Source organism: Ranitomeya imitator, chromosome 6 (genome assembly GCF_032444005.1).
Source record: "Ranitomeya imitator isolate aRanImi1 chromosome 6, aRanImi1.pri, whole genome shotgun sequence".
Lineage (NCBI taxonomy): Eukaryota > Metazoa > Chordata > Amphibia > Anura > Dendrobatidae > Ranitomeya > Ranitomeya imitator.
Window position 1 is genome coordinate 505,197,061 of NC_091287.1, and position 12,202 is coordinate 505,209,262.

The window sequence follows — 12,202 nt, forward strand, 5'->3', positions numbered from 1 at the left end:
TAGGGGAAGCACAGATCTTCACCCAGCGGGATCTGAGAGGAACCTATAATTTAATCTGCATCCGCCAAGGAGCTGAGTGGAATACTACTTTTAATACCTGGAACAGCCACTATGAATACCATGTTATGCAATTTGGACTCAGTAATGTCCCAACATTCTTCCAAGAATTTGCGAATGACATCTTCTGAGATCTCCTTTACTCCTACGTAGTGGTGTACCCCCCGAAGAAGCCTACGCAAAACGCGCGTAGGGGCTGATATTCCACTCCCACACTACGGCCATGACCGGTGAGGATCAGTCTTACATGTATGTGTGCGATTAATTGTCTGTTGGGACATATAGTGCCTGTTACTACACGGCCTATATACTTTAAGAACTTGATACCTCGGGTCGGATTTTTTTATATTAGTGTGGAGTTGTGGATATGTTACCAGTGTCCTTCGTTTTTGTAGTTACCCTGAAATGATTATATGCTTTTTACATTGTTGTACATGGTGTCTTTAATACTTCATTTTGTTATTGAATAAATATTATATTTGTATCATAAAAAAACAGTAGTTTTGACTCCATTGTTCTAATTCTAAATGTAGTGGTGTACCTGGATGATATCTTGGTTTTCTCTCCATACCAGCTTTCTCATAGGAGAAATGTCTGCCTGCCTGTATGCCAAGAATGACAAATGTGTTTTTGAGAACACCTCTCTGCCTTTTCTAGGATATATCATGTCTAATATGGGGTTGAACATGGATCTGGAGAAGGTGTATTCAGTTGTCAAATGGCCGCGTCCTTCGGCGGTTCCTAGAATTTACCAACTATTACTGCCAGTTTATTTCCCATTTCTCCTCTCTAACTGCCTTCATTTCAGTGCTGATCCGTATGGGTGCCAATCCTAAGGTATAAACTCCGGATGCTGAGAATGCATTTCTGACCCTAAAACAAGCCTTCTCCACTGATCCCATGCTACACAAGCCAAAAATCAGCAAACAATTATTTTTGAAAGTGAAGGGGGCGATCTGATCTTTCATTTTTCTTTATATTTTTAAAAACTTTTTTTTTTCACTTTTGCCATGTTTCAATAGTTTCCATGGGAGACTAGAAGCTGCGATAACTCGATCAGCTCTGCTACATGCAGGCGATGATCAGGTCTGCATGTAGCAGAATACATCAATTGCTATGAGCGCCGACCACCGGATGACACTGATAGCAATCTGGCAGTGACAACTATAGAGGTCTCTTGGAGACCTCTTGTTGTCAGGCCAACCCATCGGGACCTGCGATCAAGTGATAGGGGTCACCGGTGGGCATATTTCCGGTGCTATTGCCGGAAATTCATGTTAAATGCTGCTGCCAGCATTTGACAGTGGCATTTAACGGGTTAACAGCAGCAGCACATTTCAGCTGATCAGATCAACTGTCATGTGCTGGAAAAGGTGCGGTTTCATTGCCGAAGCCTGCACCAAACAGTGGGAGGCGTCCAATGATGGATAGATCCGTCATTGGTTGCTAAGGGATTTTTTTTTTTTTAATGATCAGTATTGTAGTATCTGGTCACTGTGTGGTGGTAATATGCAATCTGGTAATGGTGTGGCAGTATTTGTCCTTTGTATGTGGCATTATTGGTAATTTTAAAAAAAATGTACGGTATGTGTCTCACTACCTTAAAGAAAAATAAATAAAAATATACCTGAAAAGAGTATTGGGTATTTTAAAGGGAACCTGTCACCTGAATTTGGCGGGACTGGTTTTGGGTCATATGGGCGGAGTTTTCGGGTGTTTGATTCACCCTTTCCTTACCCGCTGGCTGCAATATTGGATTGAAGTTCATTCTCTGTCCTCCATAGTACATGCCTGCACAAGGCAAGATTGCTTTGTGCAGGTGTGTACTATGGAGGACAGAGAATGAACTTCAATCCAATATTGCAGCCAGCATGCAGCCAGCGGGTAAGGAAAGGGTGAATCAAACACCCGAAAACTCCGCCCATATGACCCAAAACCAGTCCCGCCAAATTCAGGTGACAGAGTCCCTTTAAGAAATGTTTAATAGGTTACAGTAGATTAGGGCTCTGCGAAAATAGTCTACCTTTTCATAGTGAAACAATGAAAAACGGTCTTAGGAGCGCAAGAAAGAGACAGACGAGAGATGGGGTTAAACTACAAGTGGTTAACCCCATCTTTCGTCAGTCTCTTTCCTGCGCTCCTAAAGGTACCTTCACACTGAGTGACTTTAGAACGATAACGATAGCGATCCGTGACGTTGCAGCGTCCTGGATAGCGATATCCTTGTGTTTGACACGCAGCAGCGATCAGGATCCTGCTGTGAGATTGCTGGTCGGAGCTAGAAGGCCAGAACTTTATTTCGTCGCTGGATCACCCGCTGAATCGGCGTGTGTGACGCCGATTCAGCGATGTCTTCACTTAGTAACACGATGTTTACCCTGGTTACCTAAAAAAAACAAACACTACATACTTACATTCCGGTGTCTGTCGTATCCCTCGCAGTCAGCTTCCCGCACTGACTGTGAGTGCCGGCCGTAAAGCACAGCGGTGACGTCACTCGGTGACTGCGAGGGATGCGACAGACACCGGAATGTAAGTATGTAGTGTTTTTTTTTTTTTAGGTTTTTTTTTTCTGTTTGACAGCTCTCCAGCGACCACACAGCGACGCTGCAGCGATCGGCATCGTTGCCTATATCGCTGCAGCGTCGCTTAATGTGACGGTACCCTAACGCCGTTTTTCATGGTCTCATTGCTCCCATCCTCCATTTGAGGTGCTCTGCTGGAGCTACGGTGGAGACCAGACATCCTGTCCACCCCCGGGCTGCTTCCTAAGCGCTCCTATAAGACCGCTCATCACTGACTCTTATTCTACCGTGTCATAGTGGCTGATTAAAAGAACTTTTTTTAAGTTCTCCCTTCTTACATTTTCGGAAAACTTTAAAATTGCCAATTTTATTAGATATATTTTAAAAAAGTGATTTTTTAAATATTGTCACGATTCACACCGTGACCGTCACAGATCAGGGTGACTTTAGGCCAACAGACGGCTATCACATGTGCAGGGGGGATTCTCTTAGTTATTCCTCCACTCCACAATGTGATGAAATAACACACACAAGGCTATTGACCTCTTAGTTTACAGCAGGGGCTTATTTTAGGTATCCCACTGCTCTTCAATATACCACGAACTGCAGGGATTTATGTATATCCCACTCACAGTTCCACTTGAAACTTGCAGCTCTCTGGCGCCCCCCTTACTCTCAGGTCAGATTAGGTACTGCACCTAGGGGAATTAGTCGCCAGAAAGGCTGCCTGCTATGTACTGGCTATTGGGCACGCTGCAGCGACGCGATAAACTACTCCCACTCAGGCAGGAACAATACTTATCAACGCTGCAGTCGCTACAATGACACCCAACTACCCAGTACAAATGTATGCTGCCACCAGCTTCGATTAAACGGGTCAGAAGCTAACCCAAAACAGTAGCGTAATTCCCTTCAGAAGACTTAGAAGGCCATGTGCACACGTTCAGGTTTTTTCGCCTTTTTTTGCGGTTTTTTGCGGTAAACGCTATAAAAACTCATTAAAAACGCATACATTATGTATTCTATCATTTAGAATGCATTCTGCATGTTATGTGCACATGGATGCGTTTTTTTCCGCGAAAAAAACGCATCGCGGTAAAAAAATGAGCATGTTCATTATTTTTGCGGATTTTCTGCATTTTTCCCGCAATTCTACGCATTTGGGAAAAACGCGCAAAAAACGCACCAAAAACTCGTCAAAATCGCGGTAAAAACGCATGCGGATCTCTGGCAGAAATGTCCGGTTTTTGTCAGGAAAATTTCTGCAAGAAATCCTGACGTGTGCACATACCCTTAGGGTACGTTTTAGAGCATGAAGACCGACTCTTATCTTATCTATCAATATCCCATTAATAGGTAACACTAAGGAAGCAGCTCAATACATGCACCTCTGTTTGGCAGGGTGTCCACCGGTGGTGACTCACTCCCTTTTAATCATCCTTTTGTACTGTTTAATATGTATTTATGCACTATCTGCCTGTGAATTAATAAATTATATTTTGCACTATTCTCTTGATCCGTCTCTACTCCTGTTTCCCTATGGTTTATATGGAGTTAGCTTGCTTTTTTGGTTGCGGGTTCTTTCAGCACTACTTAGTGCTTTAGTTTCCCTGCTAACATGTTGCCTAGTTTTGCTATTATTAAATATTATACTCCGTCAAAAGTTTCAGGCAGTGTTTATAAAAAGTCATATAAAGATGTTACAATATGAGACAATTGAAAATATGTACAAGGTAATTGTAAAATAAACAGGGGTTAAATGAAAAATAACACTTACATGCGTTCAGATCATGTGAGGCAACCAGGCTAGTGGTGGAGTTTCCATCTGTCCCAGTGTATTAGGACTGGTTAGGAACAGCTCTTCACGCCAGGTTCACATAGGCTCCAGCAGCAGACTCACTGCTGAGGTCAGGCCAAAAAACTTATAGCTGCAGCCTGTGACATCACAGAAAGGGGTTGGTTTACCCAGTCCGTCCTACATCTTCAGTCTTACTAGATTTAACACAAATTTGTCTAATGCCTGTAACTCCGCTACAGAACATGTCATATACATAACAAACCCGGCATTCATCTCGTATTAACATTGGCATTCTAATGGGATCAAATGTGTCCTATGGGTGATGCATAATTACAGAGAAATTCCTACTTTTCTACCTGGTGGAGTTAGAAGCTCATGTTTACAGTGGGTGACAGATCCGCCGATGGACATTAAGAATATATATTCAATATTCTCATATTCCGAGTCGTTGGCCCAATATCTTATTATATTAGAACAAAGACTCTCATGGATTCTGGAAGCTTCTCTACTAGTTACAACTAGTGCAGTTGGGAGGGGTAGGAGTAACTTTCTTGAGCCTGGAATTTATGGCTAGGGCAATAAAACCCTCTTCTACCATACATTCCAACACAAAGAGACAAAGAGAGCCAGGAAGAGAAGGGGGTTTTTAGCCCCCAGTGTGGGCTGAGGGACAAGCTACAACATCATATTATATTTCATACAATATCATGACAAATATATTGAATAAAATTGGCAATTTTAAGATTTTCTGTATGTTTATGCTCGATTCGTATGATTACTTACTACGATTTGTTTAACTTCCTATATTTTCCTCAGAATCTGGTCCTTTCCATTATTTGTTCTCTTACACTCTGTAGCACTTTGGACTGGGCTGCCACCATTAACTGCAAGGCCCCATACTGGCAACATTTTTGGGCCCCCTTGAAACTCCGTCTTGGCTATAGCACAGCTTCACCTCCACCCCTCGTACCTTCCACAGCCCCACCGCCCACTCTTGGAAAAACTCCACTGCACCACATCCTCAACAATAACACATTAACAGTTCCCATCGAACACCACATCACATTGTCACGATACTAGTGGATACAACTGGACACCAGTGGCTAGGTCAAAGAGACTGCAGACACATTGGTTTGAACAAGCAGAATTGTATTTGTGATCTGAATGCAATATAGCATGTAAGTCCAGATAAATGTTCAGTCAATCTGATAAACAGTAATAGCAGAGCTGATACTCTGCAACACAGCATGCAAAGTCACTGAGCAATGAGTGCACAAGAATGTCCAGCACTGACAGTGTCTTGCAGAGCAGAGGAACACACAAGCTGGCTGGATTTCTTACTTCACCGCAGGTGTGGTCAGTCAGAGGTTTCTGAAGTCAGGTGTCCAGCAATCACTTGGTCAGCAGGCAGGGATCCAGACGTGCAGGTTGGCAGAGGACTCCGCCGTTAGGAAAGGACCAACAGGGATAGTAAGTCCAGGCTTGGGACTGCAGAGGAACAATGCCCAAAACATAATACACAAGCAATGAAACAGAGCAGGTGCTGGCCTTATACACAACTTTGGCAGGAAGCAAGATGGCCGACGTGAAACATCAAGATCCATGTTAACTAAGGGCAAGAGAAACAGATTCCAGGAATAGATACTGACATTACTCCCACCTCAAGAACGGCCTCCGGACGACCCAAAACCAGGTTTGCCAGGGTACCTTTGATGGAACTGCTCAATCAGTCGGGAGGCATTAATATTGTTCACAGGTTCCCAGGAATTTTCCTCTGAAGAATAGCCTTGCCATTTAATCAGATACTCCAATCGATTTCTGTAGATTCTTGAATCCAGAATCCTCTCAACGATGAACTGCTCTTGACCATCCACAAGAACGGGATCGGGAGGAGGAGATGAACGTCCTGGAAAAGGATTTGGTACTACAGCCTTTAGTAGGGAAGTATGAAAGACAGGATGTATCTTCATTGTTCTTGGGAGTTTTAAGCGACAAGCAACAGCACCTACCAGACCACTGATCCTATAAGGACCGATGTACTTCTGTCCCAATTTAGGAGAAGGGATCTTCATCTTTAAATTCTTTGTAGATAACCAGACTAAATCTCCTACCTTAAATTTTGGTGTTGGTTTGCGAAATCTGTCAGCTGCATTCTTGTACCTATCTTGTGCGGAACCCAAAGTCTCTTTCAGAAGTTCAAGGTTCTGTTGAAGTGAAGAGATCCTGTCGGCAACTGCTGGTAAAGATGTATCTACCGGTAATCTGGGAAGAATGCTAGGGTGATATCCCAGGTTAGCGTAGAATGGAGACTGCTTGGTGGAGGCACTCAGAGTTGTTATAAGAAAATTCAGCCAATGGGAGTAGCCTTACCCAATCATCTTGCAAATGGCAAACGTAGCAGCGAAGGTATTGCTCCAGTGTTTGATTGGTACGTTCTGTCTGCCCATTGGACTGTGGGTGGAAAGCAGAAGATAAGTTAACTTCTATGCCTAATGCCGAACAAAAGCTTCTCCAAAACTTTGAAGTAAATTGAACTCCACGGTCCGAAACAACTTCATCCGGAACCCCGTGCAGACGAAAGATGTTCTGGATAATTAGATCAGCAGTGTCCTTCGCAGAGGGTAAGCCGGAACAAGGGATGAAATGGGCCGCCTTGGTCAAGCGATCGACCACCACCAAAATTGTACTCTTTCCCTCAGAAAGGGGCAGTTCTACAATAAAGTCCATAGAAATGGATCCCCATGGGCGAGACGGCACCGGCAAAGGCTGTAACAGACCAGTAGGGGGGGCACGTGGGACCTTGAATTTGGCACATACCTCACAAGATGAAACATACTTCTGAACATCCTTCCGAAGACCTGGCCACCAGAAGAAGCGAGATAAGAATTCTTGAGTCTTCTGAATTCCTCTGTGCCCTGCAACCTTAGAGTCATGAACCATTTTCAACACTCTTAACCTCACGGCTTCAGGAATGTAGAGGCGCCGTTCCCGGGTCCAAACTCCATTCCTAAAAAGAAGGCTTACCTCATCAGATGGCTGAGACAGGAAAAGATCAGAATTGTAAGCTTCTTTGATGACCTGCAACAAATCTTGGTTATGAATGACACCTACAAAATTGCAATCAGAAAGTATGGTCTTAGGTGGAGCATCTGGAACAGTGTCAGTAGAGTACATCCGGGATAGAGCATCTGCTTTTCCATTGCGAGAACCTGGTCTATAAGAGATTGTAAAATTGAATTGGTTAAGGAAAAGACTCCAACGGGCCTGCCGTGGGGTCAGGCATCTTGCTGACCTGATGAACTCAAGGTTGCGGTGATCCGTGAGGACAACGATCGGCTGTGAAGCTCCTTGCAGAAGATGTCTCCACTCCTTGAAGGCGGCGATGATAGCCAGTAATTCTTTATTTCCTACATCACAGTTCTTTTCGGCAGGAGACAGTCGCTTGGAAAGAAAAGCACAAGGATGAAGTAAATTCTTCTCACCTGTTCTTTGGGACAGTATAGCCCCGACGGCACAGTTTGAGGCATCTACTTCAATAATGAAGGCGAGTTCTGAGTCAGGATGGATCAGTACTGGTGCTAACGTGAACTTGGTCTTGAGTTGAGAGAATGCTTCTTGGGCTTGAGGGGACCAAATAAATGCTGTCTTCTTCTGTGTCAACCGAGTGATGGGCGAGACGATGTCAGAGAAGTTCTTGATGAAACGTCTGTAGAAGTTAGCAAATCCAATGAAACGTTGGACTTCCTTGACGTTCTTGGGGATTGGCCACTCCTGAATCGCCTTGATCTTGCTGTTATCCATACTCAGACCCTGTGGAGAAATTACATAACCTAAGAATTGGATCTCCGACTTGTGAAATTCGCACTTCCCCAGCTTGATGTACAGATGGTGTTCCCTCAAACGCTGCAAGACAGTCTTGACATGTTGCTGATGTTCCTCCATGGAGCTAGAAAAAAATCAGAATGTCATCCAAATAGATTACGACAAAAAGATCAAGAATGTCTCTAAAAATATCATTTACTAGGTGTTGGAAGGTTGCTGGGGCATTGCAAAGTCCAAATGGCATGACTAAATACTCAAAGTGTCCATATCGAGACCTAAATGCTGTTTTCCATTCGTCTCCAGGTCTTATACGGACTAGATTGTATGCCCCGCGTAAGTCCAATTTTGAAAAGACCTTGGCCTGCCGAACTCTCTCGAGAAGCTCCGGAATTAATGGCAGGGGGTAGCGGTTCTTGATGGTCACCTTGTTAATTTCCCGGTAATCAACACAGGGTCTGAGAGATCCATCCTTCTTTTTAACGAAAAAGATGGGTGCACCGGCTGGAGAGGATGAGGGGCGTATGAACCCCTTAGACAGGTTCTCGTCGATATATTCCTTGAGAGTCTTGAGCTCAGGCCCGGACAATGGATAAATATTTCCAAAAGGAATGGTAGCAGCAGGCAGAAGCTCGATTGGGCAGTCATAAGAGCGGTGTGGCGGCAATTTGTCTGCATTCTTTTTATCGCACACATCCGAAAATTCTTTATAAACTGTCGGTAAACTTAGGTCCGATGATGGGTCGCCCGGAGATGGATCAATCGAATTCCCAGAAGTTACCTCCTTAGCTGGGAAGCGCAATCTCTTTGTCTCCCAGTCAATGATGGGATTTTGAGCCTGCAACCAGGGTAAACCCAAGATAATAGGGAAATGTGGAGAGGAAATCAGAAGGAAGGGCAATTTCTCCTGGTGATCATCTCCCATGAGGACCTTCAGTGATTCAGTCTGCTGGTCTACTGGGCCCGAGGTCAAAGGAGATCCATCCACAGTCTCCATCAAAATTGAAGATTCTCTTCTCTGTGATCGGATTCCATATTTCTTAGCAAAAGAAGTGTCCATGAAGTTACCGCTGGCCCCAGAGTCTATCATGGCGGAACTGTTCACCCAATGGGAGTCAATCCAGATCTTGATAGGGAGGTAACAATGTGAGTCTTTTTTTTAATTGTCAGGGTATGAAACTGCAGAAGATAGAATAACAGCATTAATGGGTAATACCGTTTCGGAGGTTACAGAGTTCATATCTGAAAAGTCATAATCCGGAACAGTTGCTGCAATTTCGGGTGGCCCTAATTCGGAAGTCACAGAGTATGATTCAGAGAAGTTGCGTTCTACCACGGCTGCGGTTGTCCTGCGAGAACGACTAGGGCAGTTGATAATAAAATGTCCTGACTTCCCGCAGTAAAAACATAAGTTCTCCTTGAAACGAAATTCCTTCCGTTCGTCACTTACTCGACTTCGTAGGGAATTTACCTGCATCGGCTTGGGTGCGGACTCCTGAGGACTCGAGTCTGGAATCTCCTTAGGAAGAAAAGGAAGAAGCGATTTATTGCTGCGGTTCATCTCAGTCCACCTTTCTAGTTTTCGTTCGGAGATGCGAGCGTCTAGGCGAATACAGTGATTGATGAAATCTCCTAGAGCAGTGGGAGCCTCCGCACGTGCAAGCTCGTCCTTGATAGAACTGGACAACCCCTTCTTAAATATTGAGTACTTTGCTGCACTATTCCAGGTGGTATCCTGAACCCACCTTCTAAAGTCCATAGCATACTCAGTCACTGGGCGTTTACCCTGACGCAAATTTAACAGGGCCGTCTCCGCTGTAAGACCATGGTTCGGATCGTCAAACATCTGCCCCATGGCGGCGATAAACATATTGAAGTCATTCAGACATGCATCCTGCGATTCTATCAGAGGGTTTGCCCAGGCAAGAGCCTTGTTAGTCAGCAACATGATAATAGTCAATACTTTGGATCGGTCCGTAGTAAACTGTGTGACATGTGCAGCAAAGTATAAACGACATTGGTTCAGAAACCCACGGTATTTGTCTCGGTCGCCACCAAACCTAAATGGTGGTAGTTTGGGGATGGCAGGAACAGAAGCCTGAGGTTGTGCCTCCAGAGCCGCAACTCGACCACGCAATTCCTGAAGGGTCTGAATGAGCACTTGTATATCATATTTAGTCTGCCCCTCTAGGCCTTCCATTCTGCTCTTCCATGTCTGCACTTCAGCGTGTACAGTGGCAGTGATATTATTTAGCTTCTTAACACGCACCTCTAAAGTCTCTGACCCAGCGGCATCCATTTTTTCAGGCTTGTGTATCCTGTCACGATACTAGTGGATACAACTGGACACCAGTGGCTAGGTCAAAGAGACTGCAGACACATTGGTTTGAACAAGCAGAATTGTATTTGTGATCTGAATGCAATATAGCATGTAAGTCCAGATAAATGTTCAGTCAATCTGATAAACAGTAATAGCAGAGCTGATACTCTGCGACACAGCATGCAAAGTCACTGAGCAATGAGTGCACAAGAATGTCCAGCACTGACAGTCTCTTGCAGGGCAGAGGAACACACAAGCTGGCTGGATTTCTTACTTCACCGCAGGTGTGGTCAGTCAGAGGTTTCTGAAGTCAGGTGTCCAGCAATCACTTGGTCAGCAGGCAGGGATCCAGACGTGCAGGTTGGCAGAGGACTCCGCCGTTAGGAAAGGACCAACAGGGATAGTAAGTCCAGGCTTGGGACTGTAGAGGAACAATGTCCAAAACATAATACACAAGCAATGAAACAGAGCAGGTGCTGGCCTTATACACAACTTTGGCAGGAAGCAAGATGGCCGACGTGAAACATCAAGATCCATGTTAACTAAGGGCAAGTCTAATGGCAAGAGAAACAGATTCCAGGACTAGATACTAACACACATACATAGCCATCAGCTTTTATTTTGGGCAAAAGATTTTTTTAAGCCTGCAATCACGACACGTTACTCTTTTGGCAGGGCCCTAATCTACTCTAACCTATTAAACCTTTCTTATAATATCCAATACTCTTTTTATGTATATTTTTATTTATGTTTCTTTAAGGGTATGAGTCACATACATTTTTTAAAAAGACCAATAATACCACATAGAAGAGACAAACACCGTCACACTGTGACCTGACCACATATTACCACCACATAGTGACCCAATAATACCACATGCAAGGAACAAATACTGTCACATCATGGCCGGACCACATATTACCACCACATAGTGACTGAATAATACCATGTACAAGTGAGAAATGCCACTACCAGACTACATAGTAAGCGAATAATACCCCATACAGGGAACGAATACCACATCATGTCCACACCACCTATTACCACCACAGTTGCCAAATAATACAATACTGATCATTAATAAAAAAAAAAGCACAACACATTGACTCAGCGGAGAAGTCTCTAGTTGAAGTCCTTCATCTTCACTTTTCTTCTTCTTCCAGCGCAGACCGCATCAATTCTTCCAGCCAGGACAAGTCTGCAGAAAATAGCACACAGTTATCTAGAGCACCACTTCCAGAGCACATTAACCACTTTTCCCTCAACTTGTACACTACAGAACTGAATACAGATGTGCACTCACCATTAATAAATTAGTTAGTATGTATCCCACCATTACAAATATAAACTCTAATCTACCACTGTGCCCCCCACTAATTAAAAATAGCAAATTTCCTCACCCAATACATATATAAATTAATTTCAACCTGTACTTTTTTCCCCAGTTCATTACCAGTAACACTCCTGCGTCCTCAACGCCCCCACTCTGTACCTCCCGTTCACCCGATTCATTATACACTGCTCAAAAAAATAAAGGGAACACTTAAACAACAGAATATTAATGCCAAGTAAATCAAACTTCTGTGAAATCAAACTGTCCTCTTAGGAATAAACACTGTTTGACAATCAATTTCACATGCTGTTGTGCAAATGGAATAGACACCAGATAGAAATTATTGGCAA